Source organism: Apium graveolens, chromosome 9 (genome assembly GCF_009905375.1).
Source record: "Apium graveolens cultivar Ventura chromosome 9, ASM990537v1, whole genome shotgun sequence".
NCBI classification, from domain to species: domain Eukaryota; kingdom Viridiplantae; phylum Streptophyta; class Magnoliopsida; order Apiales; family Apiaceae; genus Apium; species Apium graveolens.
Genome location: NC_133655.1, coordinates 67223181 through 67250123, shown reverse-complemented (window position 1 = coordinate 67250123; position 26943 = coordinate 67223181). Strand labels below are relative to the sequence as shown.

At 36.2% G+C, this 26943-nt stretch overlaps 1 pseudogene; it reads left to right on the top strand.

Moving 5' to 3' along the window:
- The first annotated feature begins 15351 nt into the window (after positions 1–15351).
- LOC141685297 (uncharacterized) lies at positions 15352–17744 on the top strand (annotated as a pseudogene).
- The last annotated feature ends 9199 nt before the right edge of the window (positions 17745–26943 follow it).

Genomic DNA, 26943 nt, shown 5'->3' with positions numbered 1-26943 from the left:
GCTGCAATCTTTCAAATTGGTGAAGATACTGCAGAGCTTAAAGATACCAAAAGGAGAATGATTGATGAACTTAGATATGCTGAGAGATGTTTGTTGAAGAACTATCTCAGAACAACTCCTGACATCAGAGAGATCAGAAGATGAAGCCAAGTCAAAGATCTACAACTACTTAAATTCTGATATTTGTACAGACTGAAGTTGTTATCAGAAGTTAAATATTGGTAAAGCTTCAAGGACTGTAAGTTGTAGTTATCTAGTCTAATTCTCATGCATTTGTACTTAATGTTTTTGACATCATCAAATATCTGTTAAACTTGTATATTATGCTAATTACAAGTTGGGGGAGATTGTTAGATATATTTGATAATGTCATGGCTAATATGATTTATATTTAGTTTTCAGATCTTACTTAACAGGACAAATCAGTACTTAACTGGGAATCAGTACTTATACTAGAAGTCAGGACTTAAAGATATCAGTACTTATATTATCAGGAGATAATCATCAGAAGATGGATATCAGAACTTAAGTGCTGAAGGACGATTAGATAAGGATAGTAGCTGATTAAAGGAAAGAAGATCGAGATAAACATAAAAAGAGATATGCATGAAGAAGGAGTTCTGTGAAGAATGGAATACTTGGAAGAAAAGATATCTGATTGATATATTTTAGGAAGCAGAATTATATTCCATATCAATTAGCGATTATCTTGTAACTGTGTAGTATATAAACACAGACATAGGGTTTACACTATAAGTGTTATCATATTCGAGAAGATTATTCATTGAAACCCTAGCAGCTCTCGTGATATTTGTTCATCACTGAGAGGTAACAGTTCCATACTGTAACAAAGTTTATTGTTTCAATAAAGTTTGTTTTCTGTTACTTAAGATATTAAAGTTCGATTTGATTGTATTATATACTGTATTCACCCCCTCTACAGTGTGTGTGACCTAACAAACATCAATAAGGGACAATTATGATCTTGATGATACATCTCTAGATGAGATCTATGGCATGCTGAAAACTCATGAACTGGAGATGGAGTATAGAAGCAAGAGGAAATAACCAAAAGCAAGACAGGTTCCACTTAAGGTTGAAGAAGAACCAAGGAAGAAAGCTAGGAAAAAAATCTACTCCAAAGGCAAGGTTATTATTGCAAAGTCTGATACTGAGTCATTAAACTCTGATGATGATTTAAACTCTGAAAGCGAATCAAACATTGAAGGTGATCATGATAACAATGAAGACATTGAGAAAATGACTGCTCTTATGGTTAAAAGCTTCAAAATGATGGTCTATAAGGACTTCAAGAAGGGAAAAGGTTTTCCAAGAAGGGCTCTAGTTCCTCAAAAACGAATAAGAGGAATTACAGAATAAATTCTAATGAGAAAGAGTCAAAGTCTGGAAAATATGACAAGTCAAAGGAAAATAGCTACAACTGTGATGGAGTAGGATAATTTGCAGTTGACTGCAGGAAGTCAAGGGCTGAGAAGAAACAAGTCTTGATTAACAAGAAGAAGAATTGGGATGATACATCAGAATCATATGATGGTGTTAACTATGCTCTTATGGAAAATGTTGATATTGAGGCTAACACTACTGAATTAAAGGGTAACAGGAAAAATTCTTTAGTGTTGGACAGTAGATGTTCAGGACATATGACTGGAAATAAATCCCTGCTATCAGAGTTTAAGGAGGAGGCTAGCCCAAATATTTCTTATAGACATGGCAACTTAGGAAAGACTTTGGGATATGGCAATATTAAACTTGGAAATGTAATCATTGAGAATGTAGCTCTAGTTGCAGGACTGAAGCATAATCTGATCAATGTGAGTCAAATCTGTGACAGAGGTTACCATGTGACTTTTTATGAGGAACATTGTGAAATTTTCAGTAAATCAGATGGCAAGGTTGCAATGATTGCTTACATAAATGGTAACTTATATGAAGCCAGAGTCTCCACAATTACTGATAATTCTGAAATATGTCTACTTAGTAGAGCATCTGTGGAAGACAGCTGGAGCTGGCATAAAATGCTTTCTCACCTCAATTTCAATAACATCAATGAACTTGTGAAGAAAGATCTTGTGAGAGGATTTTCCAATGCAGTATTTACTCCTGATGGCTTATGTGACTCATACCAGAAAGCCAAGTTAAGGAAATCATCTTTCAAGAGTAAAACTGAATCCTCAATTCTTGAACCAGATCACTTGCTTTATATTGATCTTTTTGGTTCAGTCAATGAAATGTCTATTGCAAAGAAGAAGTATGCACTTGTTATTGTTGATGAGTATACAAGATATACATGGGTATATTTTCTGCTCACCAAGGATGAGACATCATCCATTCTTCTTGATCATGTAAGAGAGCTGGAAAAAGGATCAACTCACAAAGTCAAGATCATTAGAAATGATAATGGAACTCAATTTAAGAACAACACTATGGAAGAATTCTGTAAGTACAAGGGGATCAAACAGGAATTTTCTGCCCCTGGAATTCCACAACAAAATGGAGTTGTTGAAAGAAAGAATAGAACTCTCATAAAAGCTGCAAGAACCATGCTTGATGAAGCAAAATTGCCAACTTACTTCTGGGCTAAGGCTGTGCAAACTGCATGCTTCACACAAAATACAACATTGATCAACAGGCATGGCAAACCACCATTTGAGATGGTAAAAGGAAAGGAGCCAAATTTGAAGTACTTTCACTTTTTTTGCTGCAAATATTTTATTCTCAAAACTCATCCTGAACAGCTTACAAAATTTGATCTAAAAGCTGATGAAAGCATTTTTGTTGGATATCCACTATTTATAAAAACTTTCAGAGTTTATAATCTGAGAACAAGGGTGGTCATGGAATCTATTCATGTGTCTTTTGATGACAAGAAGGTTACAGGTCTAGAAGATGTAGATGGCCATGAAGATTTAAGATTTGAAAATGAAATACCATATACGGAATAGTTAAATCCTGATGGTCAGTCAGATCTCGATAGTCTGACAAATCCTGATACAGCAAATCCTAACATCACTCTAAACTCTGATGAGCCACATGTCAATGGCAACTCTAGAAGTACTGAAGCACATGTTGAGGGGGAGCAACATGGTTCACATCAAGAGTCTAATTCAATTAAATCAACACAAGAAATATCAGTAGATACTTTATCAGATTATGATTCCTCAAATACTGATGAAGCAAATATTGATAGTACTGGAAATACTGATTCAGAGGAGCTTCAGAAAATAACAGTGGTACAAGGCAAAATGAAGCTAGAGACTTCATGGATCAAGGGGAGGTTCTACTTTAAGAAGTCACCTTCTTTTTACAAGAAGATGGACTAAGTCACACACACCTCACTTAATTATTGGAAATCCTAATAGTGGTGTAAAGACCAGAAAAGCTACATAAAATGAATGTCTCTATCATTCTTTTCTATCTTAAACCGAGCCCAAGAAAGTGGAAGAAGTTCTGCAAGATGATGACTGGATCACATCAGTGCAAGAGGAACTGAATGAATTTGAAAGGAACAAAATCTGGAAATTGGTACCAATGCCATAGAATATATCAGTAGTTAGTACAAAGTGGGTGTTCAGAAACAAGACTAGTAGTGAGGGCATTATTACAAGGAATAAAGCAAGGCTGGTTGCAAAGGGTTATTCTTAGCAAGAAGGTATTGATTATGATGATATTTTTGCTCTAGTTGCAAGACTTGAGGCAATTAGAATTTTTCTAGCATATGTTGCTCACATGAAGTTCAAGGTATTCCAAATGGATGTGAAGAGTACATTTGTGAATGATGAACTTGAAGAGGAAGTTTATGTTGAACAGCCTCCAGGGTTTATTGATCCAAAGTATCCAGATCATATTTATAAGCTGAATAAAGCACTCTATGGACTAAAGCAAGCTCCAAGAGCCTGGTATGAAACACTTGCTCAATTTCTGTTAAAAAGTGGTTTCAAAAGAGGTACAATTGATAAAACTCTAACTTATAAGTACCATGGTAATGACTTGTTGTTAGTGCAAATATATGTTGTTGATATCATTTTTGGTTATGTTAATGATAAACTATGTGAGAGGTTTGCAAAGCTAATGTAGTCTAGATATCAAATGAGTATGATGGGAGAACTGAATTATATTCTGGATTTACAAGTTAAGCATACAGATGAAGGAATCTTCATAAATCAAGAAAAATATACTAGGAATTTGCTCAAATGATTTGGAATGCAAGAAAGTTCAACTGCAACAACTCTCATGGCCACTGCAACCAAGTTAGATTTAAATACTGGTTCATCGGTAGATATAACTAATTACAGAGGTATGATTGGCTCACTCATATATTTGACTACTAGTAGACCTGATATCATTTATGCTACATGTCTCTGTACAAGGTTCCAAGTTGATCTAAGAGAACCACATATATTAGCTATGGAAAGAATTTTTAAATATCTTAAAGGCACCATGAATCTTGGAGTATGGTATCCTAGAGATTCAGATTTTAAGCTAATTGGATATTCAGATACTGATTTTGCAGGATGCAAAATAGACAGGAAAAGCACCTCAGGAAGTTGCCAATTTCTTAGTGGTATATTGGTTTCTTGGTTTAGCAAGAAACAAAAGTCAATTTCCACATCAATTGTTGAAGCTAATATATTGCTGTAGGAAGCTGTTGTGCTCAAATACTTTGGATGAAAAATCAGTTACTGGATTATGGGTTAAAGTATTCTAAAATTCCTATATGTTGTGATAATCAAAGTTCTATTGCAATGATAGGAAATACGGTACAACATTCAATGACTAAACACATAACTATAAGGTACCATTTTATAAGGGAACATGTAATGGAAGGTGTAGTAGAATTGCATTTTATTCCAACAGATCAGCAATTAGCAGACATCTTCACCAAACCACTTTGTGAAGCCACCTTTAACAGATTGGTGAATGAATTAGGAATGATCTTAGGACAATTCTCAAACTATGATGAAATTTGTAATTTGTAATTGATAATTAGAGTGTGTTATCTTTATCTTATTTATCAGTATTTGTTAAAATCTGATAATGGTGTTAAACTCTAATGCCATGGAATCATGTTAATTGTTATGTATAAGTTGAACTGAGTTTAAATTCTAATATTTAATCCCAGCCAGTTGCTACACGATAAACTCTGATTATCTGAATAATCTCTGATATTTGTCAAACTTATGTTGACTGATAAGTCCTGACATTAGTTATTAAATACTAATAGTGGTCAAACCCTGATTGACTATTATATTCTAATAATATTTTAAATTTATTCAAAATATATTTTTGGTCAGTATTTTAATTATAGTATTGAATTAGTAATTTAGTGGGTAAATTTAAAGTCCTTGCAGATGTTAATTGATGGCGTGAGGACAGGAAAAATGATTGAGTAATCTACCAAACATTACTTTAGGTAACTGTGCACGTATTAACTGTCATAATTACATGCTTTTTATGATTACATCTCGGTCAATAAACTTATGCCATGTGTCCCACTAAGGTGATTCATTTCTGAGTATTGGAGTAGAGTGTTAAATAAAAACAATTTTTGATTTATAATTATCACTTTATCAAATTTTGATTATCTTCTTACTCTCTTACTCTCTTTTCTTCTCTCGAGCCTAAACTTTGAAACCCTAATCAGTCTTTAAGATTCTTACTTAAAGAAAAATCATGTCTTTACCTGCTGCTTTTAAACCCTTCAATCATGGCGGTGCTAAATTTATCACAAATAATTATGCTGCGATTTTGGACAACAATGAAATAAATCTTGATATCCATATTTTTTAAGATTTCTTAAGGTCAAGTGAAGTTGCGTATGCTCTCACAGCTCCAACTACTATTTCTGGAGACCATGTTCTCGCTTTATGGAGAACTAATATGGTGGAACTTCTGGGACTCCAAGCATCGTGTTTGAATTTGACAACAAATCCAGGGTTGTCACTCCTCAAACTGTGAGACATGCTCTTTAACTTCCTTCTCACGACTCTTACTCAACATTTGTGGGAGATGTTGAAATGAGAAGATTCTTCAATGAAATTGGCTATGATAAAGATATGAAGAATCTGGGCCAACTAAAAAGGAATGGGCTAAGGAAGGAGTGGGACTTCTTCTTTGATTGCATCACAAGGGCTTCAACAATAAATGCACAAACTTTGATGCTTTTCCAATTATGACACAGCAAACTGAGTACTCTCTAATTCATGATGCAAATTATGATTTTGGAAGAGTTTTTTTATGTTTTATAGGGGATACATTAAAAACTGATAGGAATATAGTATATTATGCTAGATTTTTTCAGTTGATTTTTTAATGTTTGTTTCCCTAATACCCCAATCCTTGCTAATCAAATTGTATCAGTTTTTAAGCTCACCAAGAGAGCGTTCTCTGATCTAATTTTTAAAGATTCAAAAAAGGTTGTCTTTGCACCTTTGAGGTTGCCACTGATTGGTAGGAACTTTCTAATTGCAAGGCTTCTTGTGACTTATGGTTTGCAAAACCAACAGAGTGCTAAGTTACAGGAAATAACAGTTAGGAACCCACCTGTAGCTCACCCCAGCACTGCAACCCAAACACTTCCACATACACAATCCACCTCAGGTGCCTCCCAAAAAACACATGTTGTTAAAAGAAAGAAACAAGCAGAGTTGGCTGTTAGAGTTATTGTTTCTATTAAGAATCCACATGATATTATTAGCCAGTTTGCTAGGTCATCTGGTCAGAGAGCAAATGCTGCAAATGCTGATGTAGCACAGGAAAGGGATTCTATACAAGCTTCTCATTCTTTTAAACCTTTAGAATATATAAGGAGAAAGCTTGTACAGGCTGATTTAGAATCAAGTGATGAAGATAATGCTCTTTTATCATCAAAATTCAAGAATTTTAAAAGCCAATTCTACTTTAAGTCCAGTTGTGTTATCAACTGATGGGCGCACAACCACTGGTGATGCTGTTCAAACTGGTGTTGATGTTCAAACTGGTGATGCTGTTCAAACTGGTGATGTTGTTCAAACTGGTTTAAGCCCAAGGCCAAGGAAAAGAAAATTGATCAAAGCCTACATTACTTAAAATCTGATGCACATCAAGAAAGAAATAGCTGAGGAGACACATGGGGCATTCATTCCACCAATGAAAAATACTGATGCTCATCAGCAGTCAAATGCTGATGCACCTGTGATAGTTACTGAATCTCTAATGAAGCCCGCCAGGAAAAGAGTGAGGGAGATTACTCATGAGAAAATAGAGTAGTCTGTCAAGAGGCTACAGAAACAAGCACTGTTTCCTAGATCTAGCACACAAGAACCTGTATCTCAAAGGGATATATCAGCTACTACAATTACTGATCCTAACCCACAAGAACCTACACTTCAAAGTAGTACAACAGACATTGAAGATATAGAGCCTCTTGCTAAAAAGTTCATACAAGAATGGCATGATGAAGCAACTTCCAAGATAACAGCTGAAGCTGGCAAAATCAAGGATTTTTGAAAATCTATTGAGAGTGCTACCTTTAAGAAGATAATTGGTTTCAAACTTGGAGCTGCAGAGGAGTCAGACACTGAATCTGAGGAGAGGAGTACAAAACTTTCAAAGTAATACAACAACTCTTGAATCTTCAGCCCCACAAGAACCACTACCTCAAAGTGGTAGTGAAGGCTTGACTTTTGGGACAGTCATCTTAGCAGTTGATATTGAAGGGAAGATACATCCAACTCTATCATCTGCTGATATTCTATCAATACCTCCTTTGGATGATAGCTTCGAAGATGAACCTTTAGAAGCACAAGGTACAAATACTGGTCTTTCTTTATTAGCATTTAGTTTAAATCCTAATATTATTATATCAGTTTCTGTTAGTTCTATAAATCCTGATGGAATGACCATGTCCAGTCCTTTACAAAAGGGTACCCCTAGTCATGTGACCACAGAAAACTCTTCTCAGCCACCTCTAATTTATGTAGGATAAAAAATTTCGAGCCTTTCATGTGAGAATGAGAGAAAAGATCTAGAGAAAGACAGAATTTAAGAGAGGTAGATGAGTGTCAGGATTTAGTTAATCCTTGTGAGTAAACTCTGACTATTAAAAGTCATGAGATGAGTATTGTAAGGAGTACTGAGACTACTTTAAAATAATATAGAGATTTAAGTATTTTTGTGAAAATTTTTGCAGGTGCACAAAGTATTAAAGAAACAGCTGCTGAACAATAGTCTGTAGACCCTCAGATAAATTCTGATGTACCAAGTGTTGATAATCTCCCTGCAGGTCTAAGTACTGATACTCTTCTGCTGTCCACTCAATCTATCATTCCACCTCGTGTTATCTTCCTTGTACCTGCTGTTGATGTAGATGCAAAACAATCCACTCAAGCTGAGAAATTGCAGAATCACCACAACATTCTACTAGTACTGAGGTCTTGAAGATAAATCCTGATGCTCCACCTCATATGAACACAATTCTTGAAGATATAGAGCTGAATGTTGATGACATGGTAGTTTCTGAAGTAGCTGATTCTTATACAGCTCCAATTCTTGATGATTTGCTAAATGTTGATGCTGAAGATGAAGTAGCTCAGTTAGTAAATGAGCCAGTTGTTGATGAGGAATATGTACATGGAAGTGAGTCTACTGATGGAAATGACATTGATGCCTCTAATATCAATATACCAATAGATCCTGATGAGGATCTGGATAAACTTTTCTTTTCTAGAAGAAATTTCTGAACATGAAAAGAAAAGGCAACTAGCTGACTTGAATGCCAAGAAGGAACATGAATTCTTTGACGAACTTTGGAATCCTAAATAGAAGGATGGTTATTATCCAATCTCTGTTACTCATGTTGTTGAACATTTGGAGACAGCTGAGAAGAACATTCAAAATTCTGACATTTTGAATCGTCTCAAAGCTTCAGCCTTATTGGTCAAGTCAGTTCAGAATACACAAGAATCTGCCAACTCTCAAATCACTAAACTCAAGGAATCTTTTCTTGAAACCAAGCTGAACACATACAAGAAGATCCAAAAATAGTTAGCACCCATTATTTCCAGATAGGAACAAATGGAAGCTAATCAAGCTAGATTGGAGAAAACTCAGAATAAGATGTATGGGCAATTGAATGAGGTATAACAGTTAATGGAGCTTATAGTTTCCCTCCTACTTGGTGATGATGCCAAAAAGGGGGAGAAAAAGTTGAAATCTAAATACAAGCAGCTCAAACTAACGAATACTGATAAGGATGGTCGTGATGGTGATAACAAAGGCAGTAAGAAGGGATTAGTTTTGAAGAAACAAGGTGGAGATACGATTGGTACTATTGGTACATCTAAAACCACTAGTCAATCTAGATAAGGTGGAGAGAGGAGGAGATCTAAAAAGAAAGTCTCAAAGACTGTGCAAAGTAAGGAGCTGATTGTGACTAAATATCAATAAACTCTGAAAGCCACAAATGTTGGTGATGACCAAGGCATTATGGAGATAGAAGCTGGTGCTGAAGCTAGTAAGTATCTACAAACACTAAAATTTAAAGGGAAGAAAACAACTCTTTCTACAAGAATCCAAAGATTCAAGATTTTGATTCTGAGGTGAGTAGAAGAGTATTTGATTAAGAAAATCTTGGAGTTGATATGGAATAACTTAGGCTTATAGGGGAAGAATTCAAATCAATGAGATTAGTAAATATTGATTCTATCTCACCTTATGAAGATGTTCCTGGTAGCAGACCTACAAAATGAGTAGTAATCAAGGAGGTCAGTCAAACTGATATTGAAAGGTCTTTAAGGTCTCAAGCAATTTTAAATACTGACAGGAGTTATAAGGGGAAAGAGAAAATTGGTGAGAAATCAAAGCCAAAGCCTAAAGCAAAATCTAAGAAGAAATCAGCATCTAAGGTTTCAAAATCTCAATTACTGATAGATCTAATCTATTCAGTTTTTGTAGCTCATGATGATGCTGATGAAAAGAAGATTCGAGAAGAAAAAGTCAATCAGTTCTACAAGAAAAGAATGATGATTCCTGGAGCTGATTGGGTTGAGAAATTACAACTGATACCAACCTCTGGTAATGCTCAAGTTGATGAAGAAACAATTGTTGAAATTCAACCAGTCACAACCACTGATACTACTTAGGTTGTTGATAGCTCAAGCCAAATACAAGCTGAATTCACAAATCCTGATTCAGAAAATATAAACTCTGATTTTCTAAAATTAACCTTAAAAGAAAAGAAGAAGTTATTATGGAAAAGCAAGATACGTGCACACCAATATGGGATTCTTTTGAGACTATAAACAAGATATATAGTGGAAAGTATCAGTCTAGAAGAGCAGGAAGAACTGGTGGTTTAGGTTTCAGAAAAGCTAATCCTTTTGTTGCTAATGTTTTGACTCTAAGGGACCTGGAAATCTGATAGAAATTGGAGAAAATGTGAAGCTTGAAGATTTGTAGAAGATTATCTCTGTTCAAATAGTATCTGATCTAGTTGGAGAGAAGATGATATATTTTTTAGAGTCTGGAAGAAGGTTGAGAATCACACAAGAGCAGATGAAAGATAAACCATGACAAGAGTTGGAATATGTCACTATCTTACTTAAGGTAACCAACTCTACTACTACCAGATGTCAGAATTTTTGAAAGACTTAGTATATAGAAAGCATAGAGAAATGACATACAAGTCGAAATCCATTCCAAAGTACATTGATGAATCTGAAAAATCTGTTGATATGCCTATTGGAGGAGCCAAGGTGACCAAGTCTATTGGTGCAGAAGTTCTTACTTTCAATCCAAATGAAAAGGAAGTTGGTTTCTTGGAACTGGATGACTTATCTCTTAGAAGATCAAAGCTACATGATCTCAGAGCTGCCATCTATCAAAATGATGAATCTACAGAGAAGCTCAAGGATATCAAACAAAGAATGGAAATGTATGTAAATGTTCTTGAAGATATTCTACTTAAGAAATTCCTTGATGAAGCTACTGATTGTACTAGAGTTCAAGATTGAAGTTAAGGTCTGATAAAAACTGACTGTAAGATTGTGTATGTACTTATTTTTCTGTATTTAGATAGTTTTGACATCATTAATTTAAAACTTGTACATATTTTTATAATGCACAAGTTGGGGGAGATTGTTAAAAAAAATGATGATATCAACATATAAACTATCAGATTTATCTATCAGTATATGATATCAGAGTTTAGCAGAGGTGGCGTCATCAGCATTTGTCATCAGCATTTGCTGATCAACATTTGACATCAGCATTTGGTCACTTCAGCTGAAAGTGAGGAGATATCGAAGAAGGAAAGATTTGCAGAATATATGTTGGTGTAGGACTTTACTTATTGTAGCAATCAATACATGGATGTATTTTAGGATTCTTTATTATAATAGAATAGGATTTCTTATTGATTGTGAAGTTGTGCAGTATATAAGCCCATCTTAGGTTTACAGTGTATGTGTTATGAAATGATATATGTCTTATGTAACCTAGCAACTCTCAAGGATAATTGTTCATCCTTTGAAAGATTATTGTAAACAGTTTTTATACATCAATTATAAAAATTGTTGATTCAATTATGTCTGTTACTTCGATTTGATTGTTTTAATGTATTCACCCCTCTCTACAGTTCATTAAAGGCCTAAAATTTTCCCATGATCTCAGAAATTTGGACAAAAATCAATCGCTCAACATAGGAAAAGAAAGAAAAAGAAAACAATGATTATTGTACTTAAATTTTATATTATATTAAAAAAATTGAAGGTACATGTTTAGAAGTTAATTATATCATCTATAAATCAAATCAAACCAAACAAAACATATACAGTTTATCATATTTAAAGCAGTGTCCACGGAGGGTAATAATCCACAAATAATGCCCATACCCTTAAAGTAGGGAGGTTGTTTTTGTGAATACCTATGGCTTAGTCCATAATTAATAAAGTAGTGTTTGATAAAATATATAAAATAAAATCAAATATTAGCTCAAGCAGGTATGAATTTGATCACATTTTTTGTGAAATAATACTCGAGAATTTTCACGTCAACACAATCTTAAAATCCTTAAAGTTTCAAAAAGTTTACATTTGGTGTCTTAAAGTTTGATCTCGAAAACTAATCATGAAGTACCCACTAAGAAAAACTCATGTCTTCTTTATAACCATCCAACATATTCTCTTATACACTCATCAGTTAAAATTCACATGTTAAATCAATCTAACTCTACAAGCCCAAGCCTATGTTTCATTATATCATCTATGTGGAAGTTAATTATGATTATTGATCAGTTTTTGAAAACTATTTTGAGACGTTTATAAGGAACCGAAATAGTAAAAATTAGTTTTAATTAATACAATATATATAAGATAATTTGTATTATATGTCCCGATTTTAATTTTAAGATAATTCAATAATGTGTTTTACTCTAGTCATAAATGTACATTTATTATATTACTTTGTATGATATCATTCAACTATGTAATTGACTTGCAAATTATGTTATTGTCAACTATATGCATTTAGTTGATCATATATCTCATTACGATATGAAATTGAGCTTATATCTCGCTATGACATTCACTAATAATCTTTATTTATTTGATATTTACAAGTGTCATATATTGTTATGTCACGGTTTTTGCATAGTCCAAATTTCTAATATCAATAATTTTAATTCCAATTAATAATCTATTATCTATACTATATTATAATTGATGAAATATTAAAAGTTTGGTAGTCAGTCGGTCGGTACTTCTTAAAATTACTTAAATATCCTTATGAATTAATATAATATTAAACTAATTATAAGTCGACTTCTAATTCCTTTATTACACTAACTAGTAAATAAAGACGCGCTTCGCGATGACCTTTAATTTTTTTTATAAATTCTAATATGAATATATATTAAAATTTAAATAAAAAATAATATGAGTTGCCCTCCCGTCAAATACAATACTGATCAAAAATTATTTTTTATGAATATATAATCTTATCTATTTCGAATATTCTTCTATAGTATAAAATCGAAAACCTAATTTTATAAATATCAATGTATAATCTAATTTGAATAGGATGGCACATAACCTCTTGCATCTCATCCTTATTAAATAACACTACATTTTTTCTTTATAAACCCAAACTACTCTCTTTTGATTATACATGTATTTTTAGACTTATAATTTATTAAAAAGTGTTAGATATTGAGTGCAATGAAATATAACACAGAAGGGGGGATGTGTTTCTTGGATTTTACTTGACTTTTAAAACTGTTTGGATTATGGATGAACAAAGCAAATAAGAATTGTAGAGATATAATGTTTAACAGTGAACACACAAAACACAATATCCAAAAACTTACTTAATTGTATTAATCAAGTTTGTCTTGCTACAAATCTGTGTTCTTAGAAGTAAGAACTCGTCTCCTATCTTGAGAGAGAATAAAAGATTTTTCTAGATCTATTTTTGTTACTTCTGAACTAAGGACCCGTGCATGCTTTATAGACTAGTAGCACTAGTTTATAAAAATTGCACTAAAGTGTACTAAGCCATTTTCTAAAGCAACCTTGTCTATTTCCTTTTCTGGTGTTAGCAAATCTGTGCAGAATCTTGTAGGTCTGTGACCATCCTTTATCCTGTAAATCTTGGCCCTTGATCTTGTATTCTTTAAGCTCTTTTTTAGTCTTTCCAATTCAGTGAATGAATTGTTTGTTGACTGATTATCTTCAATCTTGAACTTGTCTGCATTCTGAATTATGAGATAGGTTGTCGAGGTCTCCTTTTGTTTTTTCGAGAAGTGACATATCGATAAGTGAAATGGATTATCGATATCTAGAGTTCTCGACATATATAAATGACTTGTCGAGGTCTCTAGTTCTTGGAATATAGAATAGCTTGTCGACATCTCTACTTCTCGATATAAGCTTTTGACTTGTCGACATCTTGAGTTCTCTACATGAGGATTTGCCTTGTCGATATCTCTAGATTTCCACATGAAGAAATGGTTTGTCAATATCTCCAGTTCTCTACATAAGAAATTTGAATTGTCGATATATGCGATCTCTACATGTAGATTAACTTATCGATATCTCTTGGAACTTTTTGATAAGTCATTTTGGATTTCTCGACAGACTTATCGATATCCCTTGATATGTGACTTGTCGATATCTGACTTCGAACATTTTTCCTAGAACAGTTCTATTCAAATCCAAGCTGCTTCACTTTTCTTTGAGGCATGATCGTGATTTGATCTTTTTCCAGAGTTTATTTCTTAGCTCGAAGGCTGTTCACAGAAAAATCCCCCAGTCTAATCTTCTAAATATTTTACAGACTCAAGGAATACAATTACAAAAAACAAATATAGATTATCATACAACTAAATCTTAGGGTTGTCAATCGGACTTAGTCTTGTTATATATAGGCATGTCTTGCACAACAATCTCCCCCAATTTGTGAGAAGATTACTTGTCACAAATTCATGCTTGATAACAAGACTAACCCCAAGCTAAAATCAATTACAATAAGATTGACAAATTGACAAAATACAAATTTTATACATCTTGCAATTACATCAGTACAAAGTTACAAAGCTTAGGTGAATTTTTCTTAACCAGATTCTTTTCTAATGAGGTTCTTGAGTTTGACTTAACTTCAATTTTTTCAATAATCTTTGTACCTCTTAGAGCTTCCATTAGTTTGATCCATTCATCTAGTGAGTAACTGTTGAGAAGATGAATCCTGAATTTTGAAACTCTGCCCATCTTAATATTCAGAAAATGTCCAACTCTGCTCAATTCCCTTGCCTTTAGCTCATTTGATATTCTTTCAAACATCTCAATTTCTTCAGCATATTTTCTTTCCCTTTCCTCCCTCTTAGCTTTTTCCCTTGCATGCCTAATATCCCTTTCTCTTAACCTTTCAGCCAATACTGCCTTCCACATCCTTGGATCTATTCAGCAAAATGAAGGTGCCATCCTTGTAGTAGATTCTGACTTCTCTAAGAGAGACAACATGATGTGGTGTGATTTCATTTGGAGGGATAAAAACCGCGATTTTAGAAGTTTTGGGTCTTTTTGCAATTTTAATGGTTTTTTTGCAATTTTTAATAGTTGTTAAAAGTCGTTTTTCATTAGGTTTCCTTTTCCTTTTCGTACAAGTTTCTTTCCAGTATTTATAGACATCATGAGACTTTGTAATTTCTCAGTTTTTGAGTGATTTATAATAAATGAGGTTTTCCTCACAATTGTCGATTTTCGGTATTCTTAGGTAGAATCAACGAATCTCGATCTGGATTTTCCTTCTGTCACGTACCCGCTGCATCAGTTGGTATCACGTTCCAGCCGACCCTGCACCATGCCGCCCCGTATACATGTTGAGGTTGCCGATATTGATGAGCTTCATCGTGAAAATGCAGACTTTTGTCGTGATAATGATGAATTGAGGCGACAGATGGAATTGTTGATGCAAAGAATGGATGAATCAGTCCACATACATCGTCAGGAAGAAGATGATGTTACTGTCACAGATGAAAATCCATTCGGAGGCTTCCGGAATCGCTCACCAACGTGCCCTAGATAGGAACAGGGCTTTAAGGTGGAGATTCCTACTTTCGATGGCAGTCTCAAACCTGAAGAGTTTATAGATTGGTTATCACAGGTTGAAGAAATTCTGGACTTTAAGGAAGTCCCCGACGATCGTCGTGTGTCCCTGGTCACCATCCACTTGGATGGTCGTGCGCAGGCCTGGTGGAAACAGCTGAAATAAAACCGTGTTCGTCATGGTAAGGAGAAGATTGCGAACTGGGCTAACTTCAAGAAACATATTCGGGCAGCGTTTTTGCCCTATAATTTTGACAGAGAGCTATACACCAAGTTCCGGAATCTTCGCCAAGGTCCCCGTTCTGTGGATGATTACTCCACCGAATTCTATTAATATCTGGCTCATGTTGATATCAACGAGTCCCCTCAACAGCTGGTTTCACGTTACATTGGCGGATTACGCCTCCAATTACAGGATGTACTCAATATGTTCGACCCTTTCACAGTCGCAGAAGCCCGACAACACACAGAGTAAGCCGAGAAGCAGTTAGAAAGATGTAGCACATGTGGCTACCGACAGCCTGCTACCTCCACAAACACTGCCGGTTCGTCATCACAAGCTGGTCGTGATCCCATTCAGCTGACATCCCAGCCCACTCGTGCTCCTGCAGCACAATCTCAAGGATGGACAGGGGGTTTACGGTGCTTCAACTGTGGTGAAGTTAGCCATCACATTGTAGATTGTAGAAACCCAAAATCTTCCAATCGAGGTCTTTTTAATGAGGCCATGGATTCTGAACCTGCTCTTCTAGCAGATACAGCCCCAACTTATGATGATTATGGTGACGACGAAGCAGAGGAGTATGTCTCTGGCGACAGTGGCCCCTTGTTGGTTCTTAGGCGCTCTTGTTTGACCCCTCATGCACCGGATACCGAGTGGTTGTGCAACAATCTGTTTCACTCCATATGCACCATCGGGGGAAAGATATGCACATTCATCATTGACTCTGGTAGTTGTGAGAATGTCATTGCGGAGATTGCAATTACCAAGCTTAATCTTTCTACTGAACCACACCCAAAGCCCTATCGTCTCTCATGGCTCAGTCAAGGTACGGATGTTACTGTTTCTAGATGTGTGCTTGCTAACTTTTCCATTGGTTCTACTTATCGTGATGTTGTATATTGTGATGTGGTTCATATGGATGCATGTCATCTTTTGCTTGGTCGCCCCTGGAAATATGATAACTCGGTTTACCATGATGGTCGTGCTAACACCTATTCATTTACCTTTCGTGGTACAAAAATTGTTTTGATACTGAACAAACCCAAAGGGGTTGTAGCCCCCACCACACAGGCGCCTTCTCCTACGACTCTTTTGACTCGAGGTCCTTTTCAGGCTACTATGAAAGAATCTGGGGTAATATTTGTGTTTTTTTGCTCTCTGGTCACTCATGATACCGCCATTACTGTCCCAACTCTGATCCAACCCCTTCTCGCGGAGTTTATGGATATCTTTCCCGAATCACTACCGTCGGGATTACCACCGTTATGTGATATCCAGTATCACATTAATTTTGTTCCCGGTGCTTCCCTTCCTAATCGCCCTCACTATCGTATGAGCCCCAAAGAACATGAGGAGTTGCGCCGTCAGGTTAAGGAACTGCTCGCTAAAGGCCATATTCGTGAAAGCCTTAGTCCTTGTGTCGTTCCTGCACTACTCACGCCAAAAAGAGATGGATCCTGGCATATGTGTATTGATAGCCGAGCCATTAACAAGATCACAGTGTGTTATCGGTTCCCTATCCCTCGGTTGGATGATTTGCTTGATCAGTAGGGGGTGCTACGGTGTTTAGAAAACTGTATTTAAAGAGTGGTTATCACCAGATTCGCATTCGCTTGGGCTATGATTGGAAAACAGCTTTTAAGACACGTGAAGGCTTATATGAGTGGCTTGTTATGCCTTTCAGTTTGTCCAATGCTCCTAGTACTTTTATGCGCGTGATGAACCAAGCTCTCCGTCCATTCATTGGCAAGTTTGTCATCGTTTATTTCGATGACATATTAATCTATAGTGACAATATTGAGATACATCTTACTCATCTACATGAGGTGTTGTTGGTTTTACATTATTTTAAATTTTATGCAGCCACGGCGAAGTGTGCTTTCCTCACTTCTTCGATTCAGACCCTTGGTTATGTGGTTTCTTAAGAAGGACTTCGAGTCGACCCTAGTAAGGTGCTGGTCGTCGAATAATGGCCCCGACCTACTTCTATCACTGAAGTTCGTAGCTTTCATGTGTTAGCATCTTTCTATCGATGTTTTATACCGCACTTCAGTGGCATTATGGCCCCTCTCATAGATTGCATACGAGCAACTAAATTTCACTGGTCTCCCGACATCGAGGCTGCTTTTATCAAGATCAAACGCCGCCTGACTTCGGTCCCTATTTTGATACTCTTAGATTTTACGCTACCCTTTGAACTCCACTGTGACGGCTCTAAGACAGGCATCGGGGCTGTTTTGAGTCAATCTGGCCGTCTTGTGGCTTATTTCAATGAGAAAATCTCTGGTGCAAAACTTCACTTTAATACCTATGACATTGAATTTTATGCGATTGTTCAAGCCATTAAGCACTGGCGTCATTATCTCTTCCATAGGGAGTTCGTTTTATATACGGATCATGATTCTCTTAAACATCTTGATAGTCAAGATAAACTCTCTTATCGTCATGCTTCGTGGACTTCTTATTTACAACAATTCACTTTCGTGATTAAGCACAAAGCCGGTGTTTCCAATCGCGTGAAAGATGCGCTAAGTCGCCGTAGCGGTTTGCTAACTGAAATGCGAGTTCATGTTCTTGGTTTTGATACATTCTTGGAGCTGTATGTCGATGATCCTTTCTTCTCGCGGGTTCTTGCTTGACTCCAGCAAGGTGATCTGACGGAGTATGTGCTAGAGGGTGGTTTTTGTTCCGAGGACTACAACTATGTATCCTCGAATGCAGCTTGCGCTTGAAAATCATTCAAGAACTACACAATAAAGGTCATGTGGGGTGTGACCGGACTCTACAGCTCCTTCAAACTTCCTATTTCTGGCCTACAATACGCAAGGAGGTTGGGCGCTTTGTGGCTCACTGTCGTGTTTGTCAACTGTCCAAGAGAGCTGCCACAAATGCGGGCTTGTATCTTCCCCTACCCATCCCGATACAACCATGGTCTGACGTCAGTATGGATTTTGTCCTTGGTTTGCCTCGTACCCAATGCGGTTCTGATTCTATTTACGTGGTTGTTGATCATTTTTCCAAGATGGTTCATTTCATTCCTTGTAAGAAGACTTCCGATGTAGTTGTTGTTGCGCAACTCTACTTTCTTGATGTCTATCATTTACATGGGCTTCCAGCTTCGATTGTTTCTGATCGTGATACTCGCTTTGTGTGTCACTTTTGGCATAGCTTATGGCGACTGGTTAATACGCAGCTGAATTTTAGTAGTGCTTATCATCCACAAACGGACGGTCAAACTGAAGTTGTTAACCGCTCTTTGGGTAACTTGTTGCGTAGTTTGGTGGGTGACCATCCCAAAGCGTGGGATCTGAAATTGCCTCAGGCGGAATTTGCTCACAACCATGTTGTCAATCGGTCTATAGGTTTCAGTCCTTTTTGTGTGGTTTATGGGCTATCTCTGCGGAGTTTAATTGATTTACTTGATCTGCCAAGTAAAGTGTGTCCCCATACTACTGCAGAGGAGTTTGTTGAGCAGCTAGTTCAGGTTCATAAGGCTACTCATGATCATTTAGTTGCTGCTATTTCCAAATACAAGACCAACACTGATTTGCATCGCCGAGCTGTGGAGTTTGATGTGGGTGATTACGTGTGGGTTGTTCTCACTAAGGATCGCTTTCCTGCTCATGAATATAGCAAACTCGCTGCTAAGAAAATTGGTCCAGTCGAGATTGTGGTAAAGATTAACCAGAATGCTTACCGTTTGCGTCTGCAAAGCCATATTGGCACCTCCGATGTGTTCAATTTTCAAGCATCTGGTCCCGTTTCTTGGTGATTCCTCTTCTGATGATGATGATGATGCGGTTCCAGATTCGATAACAAATCTTCTCTACCCTGGTGGGAATGATGCCGTGCGATTTCATCTGGAGGGCTAAAAACCACGATTTTAGAAGTTTTGGGTCTTTTTGCAATTTTTAATGGGCCTTTTTGCAATTTTTAATAGTTGTTACAAGTCCATTTTCATTAGGTTTCCTTTTCCTTTTCGTACAAGTTTCTTTCCAGTATTTATAGACATCTTGAGACATTGTAATTTATCAGTTTTTGAGTGATTTATAATAAACGAGGTTTTCCTCACAATTGTTAATTTTCGGTATTCTTAGGTAGAATCAACGAATCTTGATCTAGCTTTTCCTTCTGTCACGTACTCGCTGCATCACAATAAAAACTTTGACTATCTCCTTAACTAATTGTTGGTGATAATCATCATCGGTTATGCTCTTAGAAATTGGTAAAAAGTCATCTTGATTGAAGCAGTTCCAAATAGCACCAACCTCAGTCTGAATTTTTCTTGGTTTTCTTCCTGCAGTCTTGAAGTGAGTTTTAGTTGGAGGTCCAAATGAAGGTGGTTTTGATATTTTCTTTAAGGAGACTTGGCTAGCTGTGATAGGTATATTGAGTATAGAATTAACAGTTGGTTTGTATAGGTACTTGGGCTTTTGACTTTGAATTAATTGAGTGTCTCTTTAGCTAGGTGTAGGGTTTTGAGTTAATAGAGTTTGTATGATTTGAGTTTTTTGGGAATTCTGAAATTTCTTCTTGTTTCCCTCTCCTTCATCCTTTTTCTTCTTTCCCCCATTATCCTTCCTTTTCTTTTCTTCGTTCTCCATTTTCTTGTCATCCATCTTGCTACCAGTTGCTTTTCTAGACTGACTTGGATTTGATCTAAAAGATTTATGTTCATATTTCTTCTGCTCATCATCATCCAAATCATCTTTTGTATTGATCTTAGTCCTAGGTAGCATGGCTTCAACACTTTTCAGATACTTAGCAATCATCTTTAAAGCTTCAACATTTTCAAAAGCCTTATTTTTCTTTGACTTTAAATCTGTCTCTATGATTATCAACAATTTCTTATTTACCATGACATAGTGCTTTAGAATCTCAAAATGGTTGCATTGTTTGGTGTTAGGACAGATGTAGGCCACTCCCCTACTTGGTTGAAGGTAGGCTTCTGGAAATACAACCATTTGACCCTTTTTAAGTTCATTGAGCAAGAGAGTATCCTTTGGAATCACCTTGTTAACCTTGTTGATAAAGATGTCTTACTCAGATACTCTTATTGATTGTAGAAAAGAAAAAGACACCTGCACACACCTGTTCACACATACATCATTTATATTTACAGCTATCCTCTTCTCCTTGAATCCTTGAATAGACACCATCACCACCCTCAAGTAATTAATGTTTCTATCCATAGCCTACTTGTAGGTAAAGTGGTTGAAGTTTAGAGAGACTCTCAGTGCTTCCAGAAGTTTATCAAATTCTTTATCTAGACAAGGTACTTCTGCAGCCATCTTGATTCTTTCAAAACCAACATCCTCTTTATTTTGACTTGAAGTTTGGCTGGATGATTTTAGCTTAGACTCCATCTCCCCCTTTGTCTTGGTAGCAGGCACAGTGGTTGTAGGTAGAGGGATTTGGGTCCTTACTGATTGTGGTGTTTCTTTGAGGGGTATGTTCAAAGCTCCCATAATAGCTCCCAAAGATACTGAATTCTGCATCTGCAGATGTTTATGGGAGTCTACTAAGGACTTGATATCCTATTGTTGGCTTGTGACTAGAGAAGTTAGCTGAGATACTTGAGCCGAAAGAGAGTCATTTGAAGTTTGTAGATTGAAGTCTTGTATTTGTAGATTTTGGATTTGAAGGTTGGTTGAGGTGGAAGGTATAGGTTGTGAACTTGATATTGATAAAGTGCCAAAAGAATTCTGAACATCATTCTTGATCTCCTCCATTATCAAACTTATGGTTCATACCTAGCCTTTTACAACTGATCCAGCTTGACCTTGGAGTCATTATTCTGAGTTATATGCTTCTGGATCACCTCATGCAAGGCTATGAAAGATATTTTCAGTTTTGTAACACTTTCTTCAACTGGTGCAAGAGAGAGAGCTTGAAGCTTATATGAAAACTTGTTGAACTGGGATTTCATAACTGAGAAATTAGGCATCAATACATCAATCCTATCATTGACAATTTTCTTGACTGCAACTTGATGCTTGTCTAGAGTGTTCTCCACAACTCTTCCAATATGATGAAAGGCCTTCAGTTGAGCTTTGTATACTTCTGTTAGAGCATCATAAACCTCTTGAGGAGTGAAGACCTTGGCATTGCTTCCCATAATGGTGACATATTCCTCTCTAAATTTAGCCAATGCATCATCCATGGTTACTGTGAAGTCCTTTGACAACCATGCATCCACATTACCATCAACTTTATCTGCAATCTTCTCTTGTTGCTCCTGAAAATCCTCTTTATATAAGAGCCGTATGGCCTGATAGTCTTGGTTGGACATGTCAGTGGTAAGGAGTTGTTGGGTTATGTTGGCTAGGCCAGCAAGCTGATAAACCAAAAGATCATTAATTATGGTTGGTTGGGCTTGAACATCTTGCATACATTGAGAAATAAGGTGTTCAGGATGGTGTGTAGTGGTTGATGTTGATGGTTGATTGGGAATGTTTGAAGTGGAAGAGATATAGGTGGTAATTGTTTATGTGACAGGTATAAAGACTCATATTTCTCTATTATTAAAGTGTAATTATTAGATAAATAAATAAATAAAATATGTTATGGTTTTGTCAGCAGTTTGTTATACTTTTTATTAATTTTGTGTGACTTATTGGTGTAAGAGGATTATTTTTATAATTAATTGCCGAGTAGTATTATTTTTTTTTACTTTTAAAAGTGATTTTATTGAAGAATTATTTCCATAAATATTGTAATTATATCTAAAATTATTTTCATGGCTTTATAATTTCAATAATTATTTATGGGAATTTATAAAATTTAGAAAACAATATTTTATCAATTATTTATCCCTAAATAATTTTTTGATTGTATTTAAGTGTAAATTCAATATTAAATCCAGAATATTTCAAAAATCATGAAACTTATATTTTCTTAAGTTTGGAATATTTCAAGAATTATAAAATTATTTCAGAAAATTTTCAAATTAAATTCGCCCATAGTTTGTTCGTTAAATCGTAAAATGCGGGTCCGATGCGCGATTCAAAAATGCTTTAAAAATTAAGAAAATTTTATTTTATTTGTTTTTAATTATTCCGAGAATTTTAAAACTATTTTGGTAATTTTTTGGGTTTTATTTACCCGCACCTTAGTCCATTAAATTGCAAATTTCGGGACAAAAAATAGGTTTTCGGGCAGGCCAGGACACGTGTCTAATTCCTGTTAATTCATTAAAGCGTGGCAGATTAATACAGTTTGCTTTGTTTTCTTTTATTTTTCTTTTCCTTCTTTCATTTGCATCAACATCAATCTCCCTGTACTTTCTCTATCTCTTGTCTCTCTCATTTTTCTCATATCTCTTGCTATCTTTCACTCTCTCTTCACTCGACTTTTTCCCTCACCCTTTCTTCCTTTCTTTCCGGTTCTCCCATGTTCTCCTCGCCATCGCCGCCGCCTGTTCCCCGGTTCATTTTTCCGGTGGTTGGTCTCGGTTATGCTTCTGTTGATTTAATATATATATATATATATGTATATATGTTTATATGTGTATGTATATCGGGGTATTGGATTGTGTGGGTTCCCGTGTGCATTCCTTTTTCCGATTTGTTTTCCGGCCGTCCTTGTGTTTCCGATTGTTGCTGTGGTGTTTGTTCGCGTGATTGTACGCGTCTGTTATGGGGATTCTTTTATTTATTATTTCTTTTATTTTATGCAGGAAAATTATTTGAATAATATTCATGAAATAAATATTTTTGTGCGGGATACTATTAAAGATAATCGGTGGAATTCGTGTTGGAAAACCGAATTAATCGGGCACCCGTGAATTTTGCCGCCGTCGGCGATGAGCCTCGTCGAGCTGACGGTAGACGGTGATGATTTATTTTAAGTCCTACAATTATAAATAAATTTAGTTCATGAAATACTTTTGAAACGAAAAATAGATACTTATTATTAAAATTCGTACCAGTGTTTGGGTTGCGAATTTGAATTGGTTGTTGTTGGTTGCGTCGATTATTTTTCGACTGGTAGTTCGATAAATAAAGGAGACGCTGCCCGATTTTTGAGAAATTAATTTTGAAAATACGGAAACATATCATGTATTTATCGGGAATACCAATTAAATGCATCTACTTATATAATTATAAATGTTTTTACGAAACCTAGTTTCTATGTGTATTATAATAGTACGTATAATTATGAGTCGGGAATTGATATAGTTCGGGTAGAATTGATAGCGAGGATATGTCAAGCATAACTGGTCATCTAACATAGGGTATTTCGGTTCTGTAGGTTTTAATCAAAAGCTCCGAGAGTTGAGGTCAGTTTAAAGTCAGACTAACGTTCAGTTGTAAAGCTTAACAAGGCAAGTACCCTGAACAACTCTTTTATGGTTCAGTAATATATGAATAACGGCTGATTTAAATTCGTATTGGAACAGAACATTTTAAGTTACGTGTCCCCTATGTTTAAAAATGTTTGTTTAATTTATGTTTTAGGGAAACGTAACTTATGAAAATGCCTATCTCTAAACTATGAATAAAATTGGAAAGGTTTTGAAGTGTGCTGTGATAAATTATTTTGGAAAGAGATAGGTATAAGTGGTTTTGAAAAGTGGATAAATCGGATCATATTGGATGGTTGTGTAGGAGGCCCGTAACGGCCCAGCGTGGTACCATAAGTGGCTAAGTCGGTTGTGCGCCCTGTTTGAACCGCTTAGTCCAGTGTGGTATAGACCTAGCTAGTCTCTGAGTTCCGGAACAGGTTTGTGGTGGGATAGACTGATCAACTATCCCTAGAATTCGTCTAAATAAATATCTAATTGTGGTTTTGTGGTTCCCATAACGGAACAGATGGTTTGTGGTTCCTGTAATGGACCAGTGAATTTGAAAATAAAAATAGCATGCTAAAATTTTACTATGATATTTACACAACACACGACTGATGTTATGGTTTACAGAGAATGCTAGTTGTTGATATCCCTTTTATACCTGCTTTACTTGTTTTCATAAATGATTTATGATTTTTGTTCCTATAACTGTTTATCATAAACTGTTTACTTGTTATTCATATATTGGTACTGTTGAGTAATTGATTGCTCACCCTTGCAAGATGTTATATATATATATATATATATATATATTACAGATGCCTAGAGATGCCTAGGAGACCCTTCCGTCGTAGTCAGGGCAGAGTTCCAGTTCCTTCTGTACCAAGCTCCTGTGAGGTAGTTGTGTCAGACTAGATGTGGTCTGTTGAGTTTCTGTAATAAGTTAGTTGTGTCAGACTTATTGAATAAGTTGGTTTTGTAATGGTCATGTAGCCTAAGTCATACTTAAAACTGAAAAAGATTTTGGGAAAAAGGGGTTGTGTTTATGTTGTGTTATGAGCAGGTTGTATTATATATTTGTGGTTATTATTATTCGTGACGCCAACTCCTGTCCCCGGGGTTGAGGCCGTCATAGGTTGGTATTAGAGATACAGGTTTAAGTCCCTAATTTAGGTTATGAGTAGTGTTAGAAAGGTGTAGAAATTGTTTTCAAAGGTGTGAGTCAACAACTCATATGGAGGAGAGAACCTAAGAGTCTAGTTGAGGGTTTCGAAGGCGTGACCCTGGCATCTATTGATGTTTTGATGGAACTGCCCTAACCTTATTGTGTCTTTCTGTATATATATTATTGACAGCGTCCGATAGTGATATCCAGTTCTCCTTCACGAGAGAACGGTTCAGATTCTGAGAGTTCGAATTCCGGGAGGACCCTTGATGTTTTATTCGAGGAGACACCATTACCACGTCCACCTATCACCCACTCCAGGCCTAGTGATATTGCTGGACCGAGTGCTCGACCCTGATAGGTTTAGCAACCCGTATCTGCTCTTCAATACTTTCCACCAGGTTGTGAACCTAGTACTGTATTTCCCCGACCACCAGTGCCACATGTTCCTATCACAAGCACCTCATCTCCTATTCCTTTCCATGTGCATCAGGCCGTTAATATGGCCTTGATCTGGGAGTAGAGTCCCGAGCTAGCTGTACACCTAGATCGTGTGCCTGTTGGTCCACTCCAGGGAGTACCCGCACCTTCTCCAGACATCCAGGCCAGGGTGAGAGCCCTCACACAGTCGGCTATTGAGAGGGTTAGACATATTGATCTTTTTATCAGTTCGGAGACCAGAGCATCGTAGTATCAGGATCTAGTAGATTGGTTGGCATTTGAGCTAGGGGTGATGGGAGCAGTGACTAGATAATTGACTTCTGGGTTGGTAGTTGTCAGAACTCAGACGCCTGTGTCCTTTAGAGTTCTGTAGTGTAGTTTTAGTAGTATATTTGATGTATTAGTCGGAGGCTGTGTATTCTGCTTATGTTGTTAGTGTTGTAATGTAGTTGTTTTTAGTTGGATATTCATCACCGTTGTTGTACCATATTTCCTTTATATAAAAGATATTGTTCAGTTACTTTAAAACTTTTACACTGTTATTATTGTTGTTACTGGTATTTTTGTATTTGTTGCTGGTTTTGTTAAATTTAACCATTCATTATGGATGGACATCAATTAAATAAGGATGGGAATATTTTATTGTGGCAGCATTCTCCTGACACATAAAATGTTGCTACCCGGGGGCAATTTTTGAACTAAAAACCATTTGTTATGTTTCAGGAGAATTTCTCCAAAGAAAAATAACCCGTCCAATTCCTCTAGTAGAGAGTTTGTTGGGGGCCCGACCATGGGTGAGTTGCTAGATTTGCTGCACCAACAGTCTAATCAGATGGCTCAGCAGCAACAACAATTCAAGCAACAACAACAATTTCTGCAACAGCACAACAACATCAGTTTATACAACAACAGCGACAAAAAATCCAACAACAATAGCTGCAACTTCAGCAACAACATCAACTAAGAGAGATGAACCAAACTGTTAGTTTCAAATCCTTTCAATCGGTGAAACCCCCAGAGTTTAAGGGCCAAGTGGATCCTGTTGCTACCAGAATTTGGCTTAAGGAGATGGAAAAAGCCTTTACCCTTACCCAAGTAAGTGTTGATCTTAAGACAGACTATGCGAGTTATTTTTTTAGGAGCGAGGCAAATTATTGGTGGGAGTCCACTCGTGTTTTGGAAGGAGAAGGTCATGTTTCTTGGACCAGGTTTACAGAGCTATTCTTGG